The sequence below is a fragment of the Monodon monoceros genome, unplaced genomic scaffold (genome assembly GCF_005190385.1).
Source record: "Monodon monoceros isolate NGI ecotype Baffin Bay Population unplaced genomic scaffold, NGI_Narwhal_1 Super_Scaffold_16, whole genome shotgun sequence".
Taxonomy (NCBI): domain Eukaryota; kingdom Metazoa; phylum Chordata; class Mammalia; order Artiodactyla; family Monodontidae; genus Monodon; species Monodon monoceros.
Window position 1 is genome coordinate 93,689,664 of NW_021703772.1, and position 23,708 is coordinate 93,713,371.

The 23,708-nt window shown below is 36.7% G+C and overlaps 1 protein-coding gene and 1 pseudogene across 5 annotated transcripts in view; both read left to right on the forward strand.

The window, feature by feature from the left end:
• ZRANB3 (zinc finger RANBP2-type containing 3) overlaps window positions 1-23,708 on the forward strand; it is a 263,665-nt gene that overhangs the window by 113,482 nt on the left and 126,475 nt on the right. The gene's annotated exons all lie outside the window — the stretch shown is intronic.
• Window positions 13,380-13,651, forward strand: LOC114896964 (annotated as a pseudogene).

Here is a 23,708-nt window from a genome sequence, read left to right on the forward strand (position 1 = left end):
ATATGTATAAAATGTGTGTGTGATATATGTATGGATGTGTGTATCAATAATTTTTTTTAAACAGACCAGTTTTATGTCCACGGGAAATATACCATAATGTGTAACATTATCTTGATAATTTCCCCAAGCAATTCATGGGGAACATCTTAGTGGCTATGACATTGCATTGCTACCTTGTTCTTCAATTTGATGTTGTAGAGATTTGAATAGGCCTTAAATGTGCAGAATCATTCATGGATTGAACTTGATCAGCACCTTAACTCTTAACTTTTATATTCTCCAACAAACTCCTGTCTTCTCCTCAATTGACATTAGACTAAGGATTGTGCATGATGAGTTCATGATGAACCTTTTAGCCAACAAGAGTTTTTCTTTATACCAATCACTTTTCATCTCCTATTATTTACAGTTACATTTGTCACATGTTGAGTGATTTGTGCTTGTCTTTCAAAACCATTCTTATTTTTTATTTAATAAATTTAAAAGAACCATTTAATATTTTCTCAGTACTTAAAAGAAGATTCCACTTTTGTGTCCCTCATATCTCCTTTTTTTCACCAGCATTTTAAAGACTCTCATTCTTTTACAACTATTTGACTTTCCGAGGTTTATTATGTCAAATCCTATCAGTAAGGTTAATTAAGGAAAAATCCTCAATTTTACACATAAGTACAAAAAACAGGCCACAGAAATAACGTAATGATGTACAATTCTAAGATCACAACTCAAAACCACCAATATACTCTGTTTTTGGTTGAGTTGAAATGCCATTTCTGTGGAATCTTACTGAGTCAGTGTGGATGAAAGTGAGTAAATTAAAAGTCTTGAAGTAGAAGGAAACTTGTATATATGTAAATTACATGAACTCTGGTTTGACCTTCATTTTATTTTCTAATACTGTTCTCCTTCTCTTGCTCTTATCACAAAATGGTAGTGAAGTTATAGGAGGAAATGCAGTTTATAATTTGGAGGTCAACCAAGTTTTGATTTTTAAATTTAAAAATATATTTTGAGGGCTTCCCTGGTGGCACAGTGGTTAAGAATCCACCTGCTAATGCGGGGGACACAGGTTCAAGTCCTGGTCCGGGAAGATCCCACATGCTGTGGAGCAACAAAGCCCGTGCGCCACAACTACTGAGCCTGTGCTCTAGAGCCCACGAGCCACAACTACTGAGCCCATGTGCCACAACTGCTGAAGCCCGCATACCTAGAGCCCGTGCTTCTCAACAAGAGAAGCCACCCAATGAGAAGCCCACGCACCACAATGAAGAGTAGCCCCCGCTCACTGCAACTAGAGAAAGCCCATGCACAGCAACGAAGACCCAACTCAGCCAAAAATAAAAAAATAAATTAATTTTAAAAAATATGTATTTTTTGATATAATGAATATTTGACTCATCAAATAGCTAAAAGCTTTAGGAGAGCAATATTACATCTCTGTTATTGAACCTTTCTTTTTTTTTAAGATGCTTGAATACCCACTTTAGAGTATTGTGTAATTTAGTTGTCTGCTGTGATCTTTCCTCCATAGCTTTAGAAGCAAATGACTTCCTTCACTGGAATAACTCCCCTCTCTTCTAGTATTTTTCTACTATTGTCTTTTTCTAATGTATTCAATCTTTGTGGAATTATGTAATCTATCTACTGTATATGAGATAGTCATTAACCTAAAATGGGAATGATGACAAGTTCTGTTTAATTGTCTAATTGTGTGATCATTGAGTATTTCAATTATAAAACTATATTTCAGATAACCAACAAAGCTGCAACTTTTAATAAAACTAACTTTGCGAACTTAGCTTAAACTGTTTTAAATCCTTTTCCCCTTTCTTGGTTTAATGTAGTCAAGTGTTGTTTCAAGAACTGTGTAGTAAATATACAGAAACTTGTGAATTTGTATTCCTTTAATAATGGAATTCAGGTCACAGTCTGTAGTGAGGCTGTTGCACTATTATCTTTACTGTTCTTTAATAATTTTTTAACCACTGTGTCCTTGTTCTATTGAAAATTATTGAAAATTTTTATTCATAAAAAGATTTTAAATATGAAAAATAATTTCATATTAACACACAACAGGTAATTTAATTTGATATACATGAGGAAAATATCAAACCTATATACTTACTACCTTATTTGTCAAGTATCTAAAGGCTATTATTCTTTGTAGAAACCGAGCATTTAGAAAATTTTTGTCATGTTCATTTTTACTTAAGAAGATGGGATTAACATCCTAGATTTATATGAATAGCCTAATAATTGTGTCCTTATAGACAAAATGCTGTCAGTACATGGATTCTGTCTTGTCTATTGAATCTATTATCAAAGTCAGAAGATTCTTATGTGACATTTTTTGTTAGTACTCTACTTAAGTCCCGCGCCCCTGCCCCCACCCCCAGCTTTTCCCTAAGTTTCCTTCCTGTTACTTGAGAAGACATTTGGAGTCAGGGGGATGGTATACCAAATAAAGTATTGCTTTCCTTCCTTTTTCAAAAGAAAAGGAAACCGTTTGTCAAGGCTAAGCTACTTGGCTTGGCTTACTTTATGGCTGTTTTGGGATTAATAGATATATATTTGGAACAGAGACCATAGAGTTGTCATTATGGATGCTTTTCTTTTGGTCAAGGTGCTTCTGTGGAAGAGAAGTTTGGAGGGGAGAGGCTGTGGAACCTGTTGAGTGCTCGCAGAAGTTTTTCTGTAGGCTGAAGTTTGAAAAGCCTTGTCATTTTCTCTGCAGGCAGAAATCTGTAGGTGTCTAGAAACACTGAAGAACCCCCTCGGGAAGATTATTTCTATCAGAAGACCTTAAAATTGATATTGTGATATAGTCTCTGCCAACATTAACTTTATAGGTTTGAGGACAAAGAAATTAAACTAGACATGAAGAATTTTAGTTTTCTTTTTATATAAGCCTACCCTGGTTTGACAAAGTGAGCTGAGGTGATAATTTTTATTCCATTTGCTTCTACAAATCCTTGTTTCCCTTTACCAGCCCCAAGTTGAATTGAATACTTTCCCCTCTGAGCTTTTACTCTTTCTGATTCATAACCCCTCTTTGTTGGTGGTCCATTTCTGTTGAATGAATGGACTGATTAAAGAGTTAATACTTAATTAACACATATGTGCTGGGTTCTGTTTTAGTGATTTACATGTATTAATTTATTTCATCCCAGGACAACCCAACAGAGTATTATGATTATTATTACCACCATCATTTTCCAGATGAGAAAGCTGAGGCACAGGTATATTAAGTAAATACAGCTAGAACATGCTAGGAGCTGATATCTAACTTAAAATAATTCAGCACCCAAGTCCATTATTGCTATTCTATACAAAGTCTCCAGGTACTAGACTTTCTGTGTTTTTTTTTGTTTTTTTTTTTTTGCGGTACGCGGGCCTCTCACTGTTGTGGCCTCTCCCGTTGCGGAGCACAGGCTCCGGGTGCGCAGGCTCAGCGGCCATGGCTCACGGGCCCAGCCGCTCTGCGGCATGTGGGATCTTCCCGGGCCAGGGCACAAACCCGTGTCCCCTGCATCGGCAGGTGGACTCTCAACCACTGCGCCAGCAGGGAAGCCCGCTTTTTGTGTTTTGAAACAGGATTCATAAGTACAGAAGAATCTGCAAGACATAGTGCTCAAATGAATGAAGCTGAATGATATAGGTGATGGCATTTGTGCAGCTGAGACGGTCTATATTCCTCTAAATCAGTATCATTTGACTGCTTCCTTCCTTTCCTCATTTTTAAGGCCAGCTTTACTATTTTTTGAATGTCCTTTTTTAAAAATAAGTTTTAAATTTTAGAACAGGTTTAGTTTTATAGAATTATTGTGAACATAGTACAGAGAGTTCTCATATGCCTCAAAGCCAGTCCCCCGTTACTAGTTACTTAGATTAGTAATGTCTCAATTAATGAACCAATATTCATATACTAGTGTTGTTAACTAAAACCATACTTCATTTAGATTTCCTCATATTTTCACTGATGTCCTTTTTCTTTTCCAGGATTCCATCTGGTATACACATTACATTTAGTAGTCATGTCTTAAATAGACATGACAGATAGCCAGTAGCCTCTCTTGGTTGTGACAGTTTCTCAGACTTTCCTTGTTTTTGAAGACGTTTACAGTTTTGAGAGTTAATCGTTCAGTATTTTGTAAAATGTCCCTTAATTGGGATATGTTGTCTGATGTTTTTCTCATGATCAGACTGAGGTACTGGGTTTTGGGCAAGAAGACCACAGAGGTTAAGTGCCATTGTCATCATGTCATACCAAGGGTACATAATATCAATATGACTTATCACTGTTAATGTTAATCTTGATCACCTGGTTTGATGTAATGTTTGTCAGGTTTTTCCCCTTTAAAGTTACTGCGTTTGTTTTTTTTTTGGTCCCTTCCCATACTGTATTTTTTGAAGGAAAGTAACTATATGCAGTCCATACTTAAGAAATGGGCATTTATGCTCTACTTCCTTAAAGGCAGAATAAATAAATACATAAATTATTCAGAATTCATTTGTTCACTCACTTACTTTATCATGTATTCATATCAGTAGGACTCATGGATATTCACTTTATTTTGTTGCTAAAATGGTTCCACCTTTGGCCATTGGGAGCTCTTTGAATTCACTCCTGCGTCCCTTTGATTTGCCCCCTTCATTGTAGGCTGTTCTGTTTGGGGTTTTGTGTTTTGTTTTCTTTGGCTTTTCAGCATTTTCTTACTTTCTGGCATTACAAGATGCTCCAGTCTTATCCTGTGTATTTCCTACCCCAGTACTTGAATCACGCATTTCTCCAGGATACCCGGGTTCTTTCTATTGGAGAAAGATGTTAGAACCAGATCTAGCTGCTAGGTGTACTCATTTTTACCGGGGTGTCATTTCTTCTGGATCCTCTCAGCTGACGGAGCAAGGAGATAAATGCATGTGTTCTTACATATGCATGTGTATGTACATATTTATGAATATTTATCTGTGTAGCCATCTGTATCTGTATTTAAGCTAAACATGATTTCCTGTTGATGTCTCCAGCTCTAATCCATCACCACATGGGTCATCCTAACTTCTTCCCTTGCTTAACTATATCCTCCTACTCCATCATTGAGTATCCTAGTTCCCACCATCTGCCATTTATTTAATTAATTATGCACTTCTAGTATACATGCATGGTGGTTTCAGTATTATTAACCTGTACCCCGACAGGAAGGAAAATTATGAACTAGAGTACAGTGCTTAGGTACAGTTCCTTTTATCTTTATTTTTACAGATTCCATTCATTTTCAGAATTACTTTAAGTCAGACCTTATTCCTTTACTCTATTCAGTGAGGTTGTTTCATATACCTATAATACATTTAAATTATTGTATCACACTTAACATTCCATCATGGGACCCTCTGACATCCTGAATTATTTTTTAATTATTTGTATACATCAAAATGTACTTTTTGTAATGCAAATTTCTGTGGATTTTCACAAATGCTTAATGTCTTGTAATCACCATTACAGTATTATGTAGAATAGTTTTACTGCCCAAACAACCCCCTGTGCTTCACTTATTTAATTCCCTTCAGACCAAAACCCCCAATAGCCAAAGATGTGTTTAATGACTCTATCATTTTGCCTTTTCCAGAATGTCATATGATTGGCAGCATATAGTTCGTAGCTTTTTCAGACTGACTTTTTTCACCTAACCTATGCATTTAAGTTTCAGCCGCGTCTTTTTGTGGCTTGATAGCTCTTTTAATCACTGAATAAAATTCCATTATATGGATGTACCACAGTTTGTTTTTCCATTCACCAAGATGAAGGGACATATTTGTTGCTTCCAGTTTTGAGGATTATGTAGGTGTTTGTGTGGGTATACTCAGTTGAGTAATTATCTAGGAGTGCAGTTGCTGGATTGTTATGTTAGTTTCCTAGGGCTGCCATAAAAAGTACCACAAACTTGGTGTCTTAAAACAACAGAAATTTATCCTCTCAGTTCTAGAGGCTAGAAGTCTGAAATCAAGGTGTCAGGAGGTTTGATTCCTTCTGAGGGCTCTGAGGGAGAATCTGTTTAATGCCTTTCTCCTGGCTTCAGGTGATGACCGGCAGTCTTTGGCATTCCTGGGTTTGTAGATGCATCACTTCAATCCCTGCCTCTATCTTCATGGGGCATTTTCCTTTTGTCTATGTCTCTTCTCCTCTTGTAAAAACATCAGTCACATTGGATTAAGGGCTCACCCTACTGTAGTATGACATCATCTTAACCAATTACATCTGCAACAACCCTATATCCAAATAAGGTCACATCCTGAAATACTGAGGGAATAGGGCTTCAATATATCTTTTGGTAGGGGGTGGGAGGGAGACACAATTCAACCCATAATACATTGTGAGACTATGTTCACTTTTGTCAGAAACTGTCAAACTGTCTTCAGAAGTGTATCATTTTGCATTCCCACCAGTAATGAATGAGAATTCCCCTTGCCCTGCATCCTCACCAGCAGTTGGTATTGTCAGTTTAAAAAGATGTTTTTTTAATTTTAACCTTTGTACTGGGTATAGTTATATTTCATTGTTTTTTAATTTGCAGTTCTCTAATAACATATGATATTGAGCATCCTTTCATTTGTTTATTTTCCATCTCTAAGCCTTCTTTGGCAAGGTCTTTGTTCAGTTCTTTTGCCCATTTTTTTATTGGATTATTTCTTTTTGTTGTTGAGTTTTAAGAGTTCTTTGTATATTTTAGGTACAAGTCCTTTATGAGATATGTGATTTACAAATATTTTCTCCAGTGCTGTGACTTGTCTTTTTATTCTTCTAAAAGTTTCTTTCACAGAGCAGAAGTTTTTACCTTTAATGAAGTCCAGCTTATCAATTTTTTCTTTCATTGATTATCCTTTTGGTCTTCTATCTCATTGCTACACCCAAGGCCACCTAGATTTTCTCTTTTGTTGTCTTCTAGAAGTTTTATAGTGTCACTTTACACTTCGGTCTATGATCCATTTGGGGTATAAAGATATGGATGTGCAGTTATTCCACCAACATTTGTTGAAAAGAGTATACTTTCAACACTGAATTAGCTTTCTTCTTTGTCAAAGATCAGTTGGCTTCATTTGTATTGGTCTATTTCTAGGCTCTCTCTTACGTCTCAATGATCTATATCTATTCTTTCACCAGTACCACACTGTCTTGATTACTGTAGCCTTATAATAATACTTGAAATTGGGTGGTGTAATTCATCCAACTTTGTTCATCTTCTTTAGTACTGTGTTGGCTATTCTAGGTCCTTAGTCTTTCCATATAAATTTTAGAATCAGTTTCTCAGTCTCTACAAACAGCTTGCTGGGATTTTGACTGGGATTGCATTGCATTTATAGGTAAAGATGGGAAGAATCTATAGATCTATAGACCAAGTTGGGAAGAAACTTTAACAATATGAGTCTTTAGTCCATGAACATAGACTATCTCTCCGTTTATTTAGAAATTCTTTGATTTTTTTTCTCATCGGTAATTTTCTTTCCTTTTTTTTTTTGTACTGAGGTATAATTGACATACATTATATGTAGTTTCAGGTATACAACATAATGATTTGATATTTGTATATATTGCAAAATGATCACCACAGTAAGTCTAGTTAACATCTGTTACCATACAGTTACTAAATTATTTTTCTTGTGATGAGAACTTTTAAGATCTACTCTTGTAGCAACTTTCAGATATACAGTGCGGTATTATTAATTACAGCCACCAAACTGTACATTACATCCCCATGACTTGTTTATTTTATGACTTGAAGTTTGTACCTAGAGACCCTCTTCATCTATTTCATCCACCCTCAATCCCCTGCCTCTGACAACCACCAATCTTTTTTTTTTTTTTTAATTTATTTTCTTGGCTGCGTCAGGTCTTAGTTGCAGCAAGCGGGATCTTTCATTGCAGTGCGTGGGCTTCTCTCTAGTTGTGGCGCGCAGGCTCCGGGGTGCATGGGCTCTGTAGTTTGCAGCATGTGGGCTGTCTCCTGGAGGTGCACAAGCTCAATAGTTGTGGCGCGCGGGCTTAGTTGCCCCCCATCCCCCCGGCATATGGGATCTTAGTTCCCTGACCAGGGATCGAACCCGCGTCCCTTGTATTAGAAGGCGGATTCTTCTACCAGTGGACTACCAGAGAAGTCCCTGGCAACCACCCATCTGTTTTCTGTATCTATGAGCTCAGTTTTGTTTTGTTTCCACAAATAAATTAGATCATACAGTACTTGTCTTTCTTTGTATGACTTATTTCACTTAGTATAATGCCTGTAAGGTCCATCCATGTTGTCACAACTGGCTGAATAATATTCTGTGTGAGTGTGTGTTTATATATATATATTTATTTATTTGTTTGTTTATTTATTTATCTCACAAATTCTTTATCCATTCATCCGTAGATGGACACAGGTTGCTTCCATGTCTTGCCTATTGTAAATAATGCTGCAGTGAACGTGGGAGCACATGTATCTTTTTTAGTTAGTGTTTTCATTTTCTTTGGATAAATACCCAGAATTGGAATTGCTGGATCATGTGGTAGTTCTATCTCTAATTTTTTGAGAAACCTCCAACCACAGTGGCTGTACCAATTTTTTTCCCCACCAACAGTGCAGGAGGGTTCCTTTTTCTCCTCATCAACACTTGTTATTTCTTATTTTGATAATACCTATTCTAATAGGTATAAGGTGGTATCTCATTGTGGTTTTGATTTGCACTTCTCTGATGATTAGTGGTGTTGAGCATCTTTTCATGTACCTGTTGGTCATCTGTATGTCTTCTTTGTACAAATGTCTATTTGGTCTTTTGCCCATTTTTTAATTGGGTTTTTGTTTTTGTTTGTGGAGCTTTTTTTTGCTGTTGAGTTGTAGGAGTTCCTTATATATTTTGGATATTAACTTCTTATTAGACATGTGGTTTGCAAATATTTTCTTCAGTTCTAGAGGTTGTTTTCTCATTTTGTTGATGATTTCATTTGCTGTGCAGAGCTTTTTATTAGTTTGAGATAATCCCACTTGTTTATTTTTGCTTTTTTTGCCTTAGCTTTTGGTGTCAAATTCCAAATCATAGCCAAGACTGATGTCAAGGAGTTTGCCCCCTACGTTTTCTTCTAGGAGTTTTATGGTTTCAGATCTTACATTCCAGTCTTTAATCCATTTTAGGTTAACTTTTGTGTGTAGTGTAAAATAGGGATCAAAATTCATTCCTTCTTTTGCATGTGACCATCCAGTTTTCCCAACACTATTTACTGAAGGGCCTGTCCTTTCCCCTCTGTGTATTCTTGGTTCCTTTGTTATAAATTAATTGACCATATAGTCATGAGTTTATTTTTGGCTCTGTTCTGTTCCATTGATCAATATGTCTGTTTTTATGCAAATGCCATACTGTTTTGATTACTATCACCCTGTAATATAGTCAAAATCAGGGCGCGTGATGCCACAGCTTTGTTCTTTTTTCTCATGACTGCTTTGGTTATTGGGGTCTTTTGTGGTTTCAAACAAATTTTATGATTGTTTTATTTTTGTGAAAAATGCCATTTAATTTTGATAGGGATTGCATAGAATCTTAGATTGCTTTGGGTAGTATGGACAGTTTAACAATATTAATTCTTCCACTCCATGAGCATGAAATATCTTTCCTCTTTTTGATGTCTTCTATTTTTTATCAATGTCTTAATAATTTTCAGTGTACAGGTCTTTCACGTCCTTGGTTAAATTTATTCCAAGATATTTTATTCTTTTTGATGCAATTACAGGGTTTTTTCCCTTTATTTCTCTTTCTGATAGTTTGTTGCTAGTGACTAGAAATGCAACAGATATTTATATATTGATTTTGTATTCTGCAACTTTACTGAGTATGTTGATTAGCCCTCACAGTTTTTGGTGAGTCTTCTGGATTTTCTATATATAACAACATATTTACAATCTATATACCTTTTGTATCCTTTTCTTGTCTTTGTGCTAGCTAGGTCTTCTAAAACAGTGTTGAATAGGAATGGTGAGACAAGACGTCCTTGTCTTGTTCTCAGTCTTAGGAGGAAAGTTTCCAGTTTCTCACCATGAAGTATGATGTTAGCTGTAGGTATTTTGTAGATAACTCTTTATCAAATTGAGGAAATTCCCCTGGGTTCCTAGTTTTCTGAGAGCTTTTGTCATGATTGGGATTTGGTTTTTGTCAGCTGCTTTTTCTGCATCAGTTGATACAGTCATATGATTTTTTTATTCTTTAGTCTATTGTTGTAATGGATTACATTTATTCACATTCAAGTGTTGATGAACCAGTCTTGCATACCTAGGATAAATTCTACTTGGCCATGGTATATAATTCTTTTTTATACATTCCTAGATTTGGTTTGCTAATATTTTGTTGAGGATTTTCACATCTATGTTCCTGAGAGGTATTGATCTGTAGGTTTTTGGGGTTTTTTAAAATAATATCTTTGTTTTTGGTGTTAGGGTAAAGCTAGCCTTGTAGAATGAGTTAAGAAGTGTTCCCTTTGTTTTACAAAGGCCAAAGCTGAATCAAATGAAAATAGCTACTCTTTACTGCTGCTAGAGTTGTATTCCTCAAATTCTCCATTTCCGCCTGTTGCCTATAAAGCACTTTACATCGTAGTGGCTACCTGTGTCTTCTATTCTCTTCTCCCCTTCTCTGGCATCAATTCTAGTGACACTTCCATCTCCCTACCTATTACAATATCTACCACTTATTATAAATGTTTTATTAGATAGGTTAATCTCTCTGAGCCTTTGTTTCTTTATATAAATTTGGGAGTAATAATACTTTTCTCATGAGATTACTTACGTAAGGAACAGGAGGAATATATCTCAGGTATTCCTTTCCCCTATTCTGTTCCCAAACACCATGACTTTTTAAGCTTTGCTATCTCTATATATGCTGTTCTTTTTCTGATTAATTCCTTTCCTTTTGTGTCCCCATCTTTCCCCAAGTTCACCTAACAAAAGCATCATTTAAAACCCTCTTCAAATATCACTTCCTCTGTGTCACCATCTGTATCACCTCTGTATCACCAGCCTTTGAGCCTCTTGGTTCCTGTGTGCTCTCACTTCTACTTTAGTTTGAATCATGTTCTAGTGTACTTTACTGGTTCTCTCCCAAAGATTGGAACTCCTAGGACTCAAGCCATATCTACCTAGCAGTGTCTAGGGAATAGATTTCCAGTTAACGCCTTCTGAATGAATGAGTAAGAGAGAAAAAGAGAGAACTTCTTTTGTCTCATTAATTGTTGGTGTTGGTTTGAGACCTTTGGGCTCATCTCAGATAAGCATCTCTTTATCTGAACAAAAGGGACATCTTGTCTATAGTCACCAGTACTTTAAATTATGTCCACTACCACCCACCTCCAGTTATTCTTGTGGCATGGAGGTAATGGAGAAAAGATTCCTCTAAGTGGGATTTGGGGGTTGGGGTCCTTTTTTTTTCTTTTTTTTTTTTTTAATTTTTGCTGTGTTGGGTCTTCATTTCTCTGCGAGGGCTTTCTCTAGTTGTGGTGAGTGGGGGCCACTGTTCATCGCAGTGCGCGGGCCTCTCACTATCGCGGCCTCTCTTGTTGCCGAGCGCAGGCTCAGTAGTTGTGGCTCACGGGCCTATTTGCTCCACGGCATGTGGGATCCTCCCAGACCAGGGCTCGAACTCGTGTCCCCTGCATTAGCAGGCAGATTCTCAACCACTGCGCCACCAGGGAAGCCCAGGGATCTTTTTTTAAAAACTATTAAAATGTCTAGCATAGGGCTTCCTTGGCAGTTTAGTGGTTAAGACTCTGTGCTTCCAATGCCGGGGTCACCTGTTTGATCCCTGGTTGGGGAACTAATACCACATGCCGCGTGGTATGGCCAAAAAGAAGAAGAAAAAGAAAATCAACTTAAAAAAAAAAAAAAAGTCTAGCATTGAGTTGTCTTGCTTTCCTTCTGGTCATCCTCAGTTTGAAATGTTTTTATCTTGAACACTTGAAATGTATAATACTAATGCAACTGATTTCAATTTCAATTTTAAAGAAGAAGTTTACCCTGATTTCTTTAGGGAATGATGTAATTTTGCTCAGGGCTCCTGCTGTTTTGCACAGCTGGGCTATTGCAATGTTCTCTCCATAGTCTTGGACAAGATTCAAAATGAAATGCAGAGGTGACAGCAATGGTGAGTTAAACCGTACCCAGATAGAGTCAGACACAGAGCATCTTCCTGGAATATAATGTTTATAACTCATATAAACATTGAAAGGCACAAAGCACTAATGCCATTGTGTCACCCTAAGGCACTTTTCTTATATAGTAATACTTCCAAGTACATTGTAAGGAGGATGTTGCAAACGTTCCTGCCTCACCAATTTTTATTAACTGAAATGTTCTTAATGGGATAGGAATTATTTAAAATCTGGAGGGGAGGTTCAAATTAATTATCACCCCATAATCTGCTTCTTTTTTTTTTTTTTTTTTTTTTTAAAGTAATGGACTTAAGTTTCCACAGAACTTGAACAGCCCTAAGGGGCCACATCTGCACTGGGAATTGGACAACAATTCCGCTCCAGATTTTTCATAGATAGCAGCTAGGGATTGTTATCAATCCAAGTCTTATTTCTTTACATTAGAACATTTTAAACATTTTTTCCTTTAGCCATTGATTAACCTACCTTTTACCCCTGTATATTATTGAGGGTCTTCTATTTGAAAAATTATTATGAATATAGACTAAGAAACATGTCCACTACCTGAGAAGCTTTCAATCAGAAAATTAAGGTTGTGGGGTGTGTGTCTCTGTATGATATATGTAAAATGTAGAATACTAGAAATATTGGAAATTAAGTTTACAATATAACTTCCATGGTACTTTTGTGGAAGGAAATTAATTCCAGCTTGATTAAGTCAGGATGCTTTGTAAAGGAGGTAGATTTAAGGTGAGTCTTACAGAAGAGGTAGGTATAAAGCCAGCACTGAAAAAAGGTAAATTGACGAATTTATTGACTTTCCAGTGTTTGTGAGCTGTATTTTCACAGAACTGAGGTTGAGACTCGAGGGTATGAGGCTGTGAAGTTTCTGCTTTACTTCAGCTACAGCTGCCTCACTTTTTCTCCTTGATAAATGTTGAGTTTCTGTGTAATGTTTTATTTGAAAATGGCTTACATTGCTTTTTAAAAGTTTAAAAACTGCTTTTCTCGATTCTTTAGTGTCTTCTTTTTCTATATTACAGTGATGTGAAGTATGTATCTTTCTTAACCTTTATCTAACTTTATTCATAAGTGATCCAAAAGTTTTCAATAGAATGAGTCAATCTTTGGCATTTTCTGCAAGTTTTAATCACATTTTCTTTCTCTCAAGCTATAAAGTTAATTCAGAAAGTTAAACTAGACACAGGGGAACAAGGTCATGAGGAAAGGAAGGCTTGGTGTGCTGCCTCCATTTCTTCCACCTTCAGTCTTTGTGCCTTTCACAGTTTCCGACAGAGCTGTGCTGGGACAGACTGTCTGGAGGTTCACAGCCCCTGTGGTGCATAGGAGCCACTATGAGGAGGGTCCGGGGAAGTATTTACTATTCTAGTGGAAAACAAGTAGCAGTTACTACTTATGATCACTTTGTACTTTGGATCTGGATTTGCTGAACCTTTCTTTGTAGTAAGACACCAACTGCTTAAAAAATAATCCATGAAACACATATGAAAAGGAGTATTTTAAGAGGTGCGCTCTCTTTGAAAAAAGATCTGACTCTTGAACTTGATAAATGGAATATTTATAAATGGAATGGAATATTTATAAATGGAGTATTTCCTGCCATATCAATAAGCAAAGGATGTCACAGTCACCAGTGATTTCAGCCCTCCACAGTGAGCTGGTGAGCCCTGAGGAAACTCGGGGCTGAAAAGAATACCTGCCATCTAGCAGCCATCGGACTGCAGCCATTCCCTGCGGTGAGCCCTGAGGAAACTCAGGATGTGAAAATACAGGTCCCAGCTAGCTAAGGTGCACATCAAAGGGATGATTTCTGTGAGCCCAGACTCTTGGATCTTTCCATACATAGAAAAGCGCTAAGTTCCTTAACTTGAGATATCTGGTTTTCTTTATTTAAGATAGTCTTTTGACGTCCCAGTTACTTGCTCTTTGTTGCAAAACTCCTATATATCCTGACTCCTCCCCCCACCTCTTCAGGAGCAGTTTCTCAGAGTTATCTGAACCGCTGTCTCCCGGGCTGCAGTCTTCATTTTCCCCCAAGTAAAACTTAACTCGCAACTCTCATGTTATGCATATATTTTTCTGAATTCAACAAACTCAACATACTAAATGTGTTTGTAAATAAACTTAAGGCATTAACAAAAGAAAGAAAATTAAACTACTATATGTATGTATACATTTGTATACATACATATATATATTATTTTTTAAATTTTTATTTATTTATTTGGCCACGCCACGTGGCCTGCAGGATCTTAGTTCCCCGACTAGGGATCGAACCCGGGCCATGGCAGTGAAAGCACCGAGTCCTAACCACTGGACCACCAGGGAATTCCTCCCTACAATATATTTTTTAACAATGATAATATTTTCCTGTTGTTTTATAGTAAATGACATATTTCCAGAGAGTAAAAGTTTATAGAATGGCGAGGCATTCAGTTTTTTTTGCCATGACATTTGAAAGCATAATTTAACTTTTTTATTTTTTTTGCGGTACGCGGGCCTCTCACTGTTGTGGCCTCTCCCATTGTGGAGCACAGGCTACGGACACGCAGGCTCAGCGGCCATGGCTCACGGGCCCAGCCGCTCCGCGGCATGTGGGATCTTCCCAGACCGGGGCACGAACCTGTGTCCCCTGCATCGGCTGGCCAACTCCCTACCACTGCGCCACCAGGGAAGCCCAGTTTAACCTTTTTTTAGTTACTCAAAGTTATCAACTACTGAGACAAGTTAGGCCCTTTACTTAAGTCTCTTAGACTGTTTTAAGTTATGTGTTTGCTTCTTTTTTGGCCGTGCCATGCGCCATGCGGGATCTTAGTTCCCTGAGCTGGGATCGAACTTGCACCCCCTGCAGTGACAGCGCAGAGTCTTAACCTCTGGCCTGTGTCTGCTTTTTAGTCTTCATTTTTGCTACTCCAAGGCCTTTTGCTTCCCTGTCTTAAGTGAGTTTACACATAAAATGAAATGACTATATATTTTTATTAATATTAGTACTGAGGCTATTAATGATAAATAACATTAGAAAAAATAAATGAAGTAATATCAGCTATTCCTTCACTTTTCAGTACACTTTTATTTAAAATCCCTATTTTAGGTTATTCATAATATATCAACTTTTCAATTGAGTTTCTTATCTTTTAAAAATTTACCATTAATTCCTAACATTCATTACTTTTTTTTTTTTTTTGCGGTACGCGGGCCTCTCACTATTGTGGCCTCTCCCATTGTGGAGCACAGGCTACGGACGCGCAGGCTCAGCAGCCATGCCTTACCGGCCTAGCCGCTCCGCGGCATGTGGGATCTTCCCGGACCTGGGCACGAACCCGTGTCCCCTGCATCGGCAGACGGACTCTCAACCACTGCGCCACCAGGGAAGCCCCATTACTTTTTTATTCCAACATTTTTATAGTATTTTAAATTTTCTTTACCTTATTAGTTTATGACAGAGTGTTCAAATGAATCTAATGAACTGTTTTCTCTACTTTTAACATCACTAGCATTTCTGTAAAGTCAAGTCAAGCCCAGGTTAGATCTTAACATATGCAACTTCTCCGTATAAATTAACTTTTATTATTTATTGTTATACTTACTAATACTTTGCAAGTAACATTTATTTTGATTCTAAAGGCAATTTGAATTTGTGTCATAAGACAATTTTCTTAGATAACATTTTCACTAAAATTTCTGAAGTTCAGATATATACATTTTCTCTAGTCAACTGGTTCCATAAAACCAGAATCAGGGGCTTCCCTGGTGGCGCAGTGGTTGAGAGTCCGCCTGCCGATGCAGGGGATATGGGTTCGTGCCCAGGTCCGGGAAGATCCCACATGCCGCGGAGCGGCTGGGCCCCGTGAGCCATGGCCGCTGAGCCTGCGCATCTGGAGCCTGTGCTCTGCAACGGGAGAGGCCACAACAGTGGGAGGCCCGCGTACTGCAAAAAAAAAAACAAAAAAAACCAGAATCAATTTTTTATTTTGACATGGATAATATTTAATAAATGAGGACTGTGACTAGCATATGATTCCATTATCATAATTTTGACATATCTCATTTCTTTTTATGGAGTAAAATTGAATTCCTTAAATAATAATTGACGGGCTGTGCACTTCTGAGCATATTCTGTATATAGATTCATTTAAGAAATTTGGAGCCATTATTAGTTCTAGTAGAAGACAAAGGAAGAGAAAGAACACAGAAGTTATTCTACAATATATTTAGTTATATTGGGAAAACAAGGCACATCCCTATCCAATAAAAATGTTAGAAACCAAATATATTTCACTTTGCTATATAATACTTCCCTGGGGTTCATGTGACATTGCATTGTAGGAGAAATTATCTGTAACTCTGTCTAATACAGAAACAATCTATACAAATTCCACTCTAGAGGGAAAAAATTTATAGTTCGGACCCAGGAAATTTTATCTTGATGTGGGTTGGTTGATTTTTAGCCCCCAAAATCATCTCTTTAAATATTCTCTAAACATACAAAAATTAATTTTTAGGTATTTAATGTTTACAAACATTCCTGGTTTTCTCTTTCTTATTTCTTAATAGTCCTAGTGTTTCTTTATTGCCTAAGCCAATTTAAACAGCAGTTTTTATTTTTGATAGCGTTCCATGTCTTTTCCTTAGAATGACAAATTGATTTTGCAGCCTTATTGGATTCACATTCTTGTTTCCTTTTCAGCAAATAATGCCTAATCCCAGTCTTTGATGATCATCCTTTACTTTTTAACCTTTGACAGCTATCTACGCAACTCAGTAGGGCTCTATTTTTAGTCAATAGTGGCATTTTGGCAGGTGGTAGAAGATGTGGTTAGCATTTTTTTTCTTCTTGCTTGTTTGCTTTTCATTTTATGTAACCATTTATTATTCTTTTCTTAAAAAAAAACTTATGAAGGCTTCCTTTTTATTTCCTTTGTATTATAATATATGACCCATTTTAAATGGGTCTCAGTTCTGAATTTGAGTAGTGAATCTCTGACATTGCTTAATTTACATTTTCGAAAATTACTGGATTGAAATTTCAGTTTCTTTCTAATGGTTCTAAAGTGATTGCTATGTGTCAACACAAGAATGACAGATTAATACAAGTACTAGTTCAACTGAAAACATTCTAATAACCTCGTAAAATTTTTTCTCTGAATCTTTTGATTGATTTGATTTCTTATTTTGAAAGCAAAAGTAATTTTCTTCTTGTCAGAAATAAGTGGTGACCTTATTTACTTCACTTCCACCACGATTATATAAATGAAGAAAATATTATTTTAATATACTGTCTGAATTTCAACATGAGGTTCTTTATTCTTTATTCTGATGTTGTCTTCAAATTAATTATAGTGTTACCACATAAAAAAGGATATAAAACACCATGCTGTAATTATTTACACTATCCAAGTAAAGAATCGTTTTCTCTTTTATAAAATCTCTGGTCGAGTTGATCTCTGATCATTATTGGCAATAATCAATTTGCCAAGTGCAAATGTTCACTGTCTTTCTTTTGTTTCTTAGTCCTTGTTTTCATATACTTTTGAAAGACTCCTTTGTTTACATTTGTGATCAGCATATTCATAGCGTTATTATACAACATGGATAATTTTGTATTTTGCATACATTTTTCTTTCCTTAAATGCACTCTTTTTGATTTCTCTTTTCATTACAACTAGAAATTTTAGTGATATAAGTTATTTATTCCTCCAGTTGTTAAACAGTTTTGTTTATAATGGCTTAAATATAGTGCTTTGCTTACCTGAAATAACAGATAATCAAATTAATACACAAATTAGAATCCTTTCCAGAGCCTTTATTAAACTTCTGAAATTCTTTTTCTATTAAATTGTTAGTTTATCTAAATAGATTATGAAGTTAGAAGCCAAATTCTGTTTTTGTTAAAGTTATTCTAAAAGCAGTTATACTCCAATAAAGATATATATTTTTTAAAGTTATTCTGTATACTAGATAGCAAAATAGAAAGCACTGTGTTTATACTGCCTTAGAATTGGAGTTGAAAATCAGTTAAGGAACAAGGTTCTCCAGCAATTAATAAGAAGTTCAAGAATAAAATCGTGAAAATGTTAAGTTTGGTTTTTCTCTTTTTTTTCTCCTGGGGAGAAAATGGCAAAAAATTAGGGAAAAACACTCAGATATTTTTCTCTAAGGTTTAATCTTTAGAGTAGTTATTCTCAAAATGCAGCCTGAGAGCCATCCCCATGAGAATTGCTTTAGGGGTCCTTATTTTAAAAGTCCAGTTCTTTCAAGTCAGGATTTGGGGATTTGGTGCCTTAGAGTCTGAATTTTTAACTAATATCCAAATGATTCATAAGTATAATAGATTTTAAGAACCTAGGACATTACCAAAAGATTGGATCATGTTTTCTTTTTTTCCTTTTTTCTTTCTTTTTTTTCCCCTAAGCATCTATAATTGTGCTCTTTGTGTTGTTTTGGGCTCTCATTTTCAAGAAATTGCCAAGACACTAATCCTATAATACATATGGAGAAACTGTAAAGAATCTTATTAGAGTTCACTTACAAGATTTTTTTTTTTCTTTTTTTTGCGGTACGCGGGCCTCTCACTGCTGTGGCCTCTCCCGTTGCGGAGCACAGACTCCGGACGCTCAGGCTCAGCGGCCATGGCTCACGGGGCCCAGCCGCTCCGCGGCACATGGGATCTTCCCGGAGCAGGGCACGAACCCATGTCCCCTACATCGGCAGGCGGACTCTCAACCACTGCGCCACCAGGGAAGCCCTCTCATGTGATTTTAATATTACAAAACAGATTTTTTAAGATATGAAAAATATATGGAACATATACTTCTGAACTATTGAGCATTATCAATCTGTATTATTCTATCATGAACTTTTTTAAAAAATTAATTAATTTTTGGCTGCATTGGGTCTTTGTTGCTGCGTGCAGGCTTTCTCTAGTTGCGGTGAGGGGGGCCTAGTCTTGGTTGTGGTGTGCGGGCTTCTCATTGCAGTGGCCTCTCTTGTTGTGGAGCATGGCCTCTAGGTGCGTGGGTTTCAACAGTTGTGGCACACGGGCTCTAGAGCGCAGGCTCCGTAGTTGTGACTCACGGGCTTAGTTGCTCCGTGGCATGTGGGATTCTCCCGGACCAGGCTTGAACCCATGTCCCCTGCATTGGCAGGCGGATTCTTAACCACTATGTCAACAGGAAAGCCCCATGATCTTTTATTAATTCAAATTGTACCTTAGGAGTAGTAATGGTTGAATGATAATACATATACATCTGAGCTTGTTACATCATAGTTACCTCATTTTTACTATCTTGTGACCATTTTAAGATTAAATATGAATGTAGAGGAGGAAAAATAATTTTTCCTCTATGCTTCTCAATTCTTGGTTGAGAATCCCTGTAATAAAATACAGACTAGCAAGAGAAAAATGAACAGGAGTTTATTAACATGTATACAGAGGAGATACCTAGGAAACATGAGTAAAATTCCTTAAAAGGCCCAAGCCACCACCTTAAATACCATGTTCAGCTAAACACAAAGGAAATAAGGCAGGGGCCAGGGGTGGAGGAGGGGTTTTATAGGAAGTTTCCAGGAAAAGCATGGTTAACAAGTGTAAGATTTGTTGTGTGGATTTGTCAGTGCCTTCTTCATTGGTAAGAGTTTCTTGTAATTTAAGAGTCATCCCTCTATTCCAGGTATGGAGAGGGAGATGCCCTTAAAATAGAGTTTTCTTTTATAAATTTTCCTTTCAAAAGGGTAACTTCTACTTCATCTTCAAAGCTTTTCCTGTGTGTGCTATTTCTCAAAAATATAGCACAGAGTAATCCTTATGCCAAAGAGGCATATTTTGGGGTGGCATATTCTGCTACCCTTCAATGAACATCACAGAAGATTTTGACAGATTGCTGCCCGCATTACACGTATAACTCAAAATTCTTCTAAAATATTATAGTCTGTGTTCATTGTTTTTCTTTCTGTGTTCTGTAGTTCAAAACATTGCGATTGTTCTTTCTTTTATTGAGTGAAATTGTTTTTCCCCAGGAAACATAAATTATTCCTTATACATTTTCCCACTTATTCCCTTGAAATGAGTAATATAATACATAGCCTCCACACTGTTACAGATTGAAAATCCAAACATATTAGGAAAAGTGACTTACTCTGAGTCTCGACCTTATCATCAGCAGAAATAGGATGAGACATCATGCAACCCTAGGCTTCTACATTTTTTGCTTCTTCATTTTTCCTTACGTGTGAGTTTTACCATTATTTCTTTTGGAAGAGTTCTTCTTTCATTCTGCACTTAAATACGTGCGTTTAATTCATGTTGCTCCCTCTCCTCATTCCTCTCCCTCCTCCACCACCCCCAACCCCACCTAAATGTCAGAGTACTTTAATAGACTGACTTTGTTATAAGGTCACAGTTGATGACCAGATTTTGGCATAAACACTTAAGTGGTTTTTTTTGGCGGTACGCGGGCCTCTCACTGTTGTGGCTTCTCCTATTGCGGAGCACAGGCTCCGGATGCTCAGGCTCAGTGGCCATGGCTCACGGGCCTAGCCACTCCGCGGCATGTGGGATCTTCCCGGACCGGGGCACGAACCCGTGTCCCCTGCATCGGCAGGCGGACTCTCAACCACTGCACCACCAGGGAAGCCCAACACTTAAATTTAATACTCAGAAATTTGCTACTTCTCGAATAGCCTCTTGCATATTTTTAAAAGAACTTTTCTCTCTGTCCTTTACCATCCCCCTCCAAGTAATATTTTTTCAGACGGGATATGTACACTGCACGGAAGACTTTTAATACGAGCTCAAAGTCAGCATTTTCCTTCCGGTCCTACCCCTGCAGGCCCTCCCTCCAGTGGTAACACTATCAGTAGTTCCTTCCATCCTCCCTTCTTCCCTTCTTCCCTTTCTTCCTGCCCCCCCCCTTCTCTCTTTCTTTCTCCCCTCTTCCCTTCTCTCTCTCAATACTAACTGGATCATATTTACCATACTATTTTTCTTTTCCATATACTATTTTGCAGCCTATGACTTACCAGCCTTTCCATATCAGCATATAGATCTATTTCATTTTTTTAAATGATTAGATAATATCTCATTGTATGGAGGTACCATAGTTTCTCTAACTAGTCTCTTCTTTAATGATTCAGCATACTATGCAAGTATATCCCTGAATAAAGTCAAAGTATTGGACTTGCTGGATGGTCAAATCACTATTTATATCTACAGTAGTGTACAAGTGTAAATTTCTCCAAACTTGCTCCAACACTGTTATCAAATCTTTAGTTTTTATTCATCTTATTCTGTAGGTGAAAAAATGGGTTCTCAAAGTTTTGATTTCTTCATCCCTAAGTATGAGTGACCTTGGGCATCTTTTGATGGTTGTTGAACGTACTTTACATATGTGAGTGGATTGTTCAGTTCTTTTCTCCATTTTTCTATTGGATTGGATTGTTTGTCCTTTTTTTTTTTTTTTTTCCTTTCTGGTAGAAACTTTTCATAAATTGAGGAACTTGGCCTTTTGTCATTTGTATTACAATTCTGGGTTTTTTTTGGTTTCCACGTAGTTCTTTTTGTATTTTCCTTTATGCTTTTTGGATTTGATATAATGAATTTAAATGCCTACTCTGTTTTTATTTTTATTTCTACACATCTTTTTTCTATCACTTTTATATGTGTTACTTCTTAGTGTGTATATATATTTTTTTTGAGGGGGGGAGGGGGGGCATACCATGTGGCATGTGGGATCCTAGTTCCTCGACCAGGCATCAAACCCACGCTCCCTGCATTGGAAGGGTGTAGTCTTAACCACTGGACCACCAGGGAAGTCCCAGTATATATATATTTGATCTTTCTGGAAATTGACTTCTAGTGAGGGGTGAGGCAAAGACCTGCTTGTATTATTTTTCCAAGTGGTTAGTGTAGAGGAGTAAAAAGTTTTCCCTGACCCTCTTAGGGTCCCTGGCTGGCTGTGAAATGTAAACTGACAAAGACGGATAAACAGGAGTAAAGCATACAAATTATATTGAATTTTTTCATATACATGAGAGCCATCACAAGAGAATGAAGACTCAAAGAAGTGACCAGAGCAGGAAGTTTTTATACCTTTCAGACAATCAGACAATAAATTTGTGAAGAATTGACAAGGCAAAGGAGTTTGGGCTAGGAGTAGTAAATGGTGAAAATGTAACTAGGAAGATAAGGGTTAGTTTAACAAAGTTTGTTTGTAGATTCCTCTGGTGCCTTCCTGGACTGATAAGAGTCTGTCTCCAGGAAAAGGAAAATTTATTTCCTGCCTTTAGGTGGGAAGGAGGGAGTTTTTTCTGCATTTAGTACTTCTTAATTGCCTTCAGCTCAAAATAATTTTTATGTTAGAGAGGCATATTTTGGGGCAACATATTCTGGTTTCCTTTATTAATTAATTTTCCTAACATCATTAGTTGAATAAACCATTTTTTCCCCCAAAATGCCACCTTTATCACATGCTCAATTCCCATATATGTCTTGCTTCTACATTCTCCTCTGTTTCATTGCTCTGTTTTGAATATTCCTTCGAAGGACCAGACTTTTTTCATAATAATTTGGAAGTAGCCACTTACCAAAATCTTTAGGTGATACTTAGGTATTACTACCAATAGTAGTAATCATTCTTCTATTAATTCTTTTGGTTTCTATGTACGTGGTCACATTATTTGCAACTAATACACTTTTTGCCCATCTGTTCTAATGTTTATATTTGTAATTTCTTTCTCCTGTTTCTGATATTGGTGGGAACGTTTTTTCTCCATTAAACACGGTACAGCCTTTTTGGTTGAGATACGTACTTTTTTCTAATGTGAAGAGATTTTCCTTTTAGTAATAGTTAATAATAAAGAGTTTTATCAAAAATTAAAGTCAAATTTTTTAGTTGCCTTTTCAGCATCTAAGGATTATCATATGACATTTTCCCTTTGATTTATTAACGTTGTGAATTATAGTAACAGACTTTCTTACACTGAAAAGTTTTTTTATTCCTGTACTTGAACTCCTCTTGGTCATGTTATTTATTCTATTAAAGGTCTACTGAATTCTATATTCTTAGTCTCCTTAAAGTGTTTTCTCAATAATCACATTGAGATTGATCTTTGAAATTGATCTTTGATTATCTTTTGTGCTGCCTTTCATGTTTTAGTACCCATGTTTTGCTGACTTTTTAAAATAATTTAAAGAGAATTTAGAAGTTTTTCTCCTTTTAGTACTGTCTGGAATAGTCTAGAAGCATTTCTTCTTGGCCACTCCTTTTAAAATATAGGACAGCCCTGTTGTCCTTCCTCTCAGCACAACCGACAATAGGTCGTAGAGCAGTAACTTTTTTTTTCCAGTTTTTTATTTGAAAGTTACTTCGTCTTTACAGAAGAGTTGCGGGAATATGAATAGTACAAAGAACATCCCTATACTCTTTTCTCAGATTTGTCTGTTGATAATACTTTACCCCATTTGTAAAGCTGTGACTTTTAATAAAATTTCCTAGAGACTTGGTTAGAATAAAACTACAACACTAAGGGT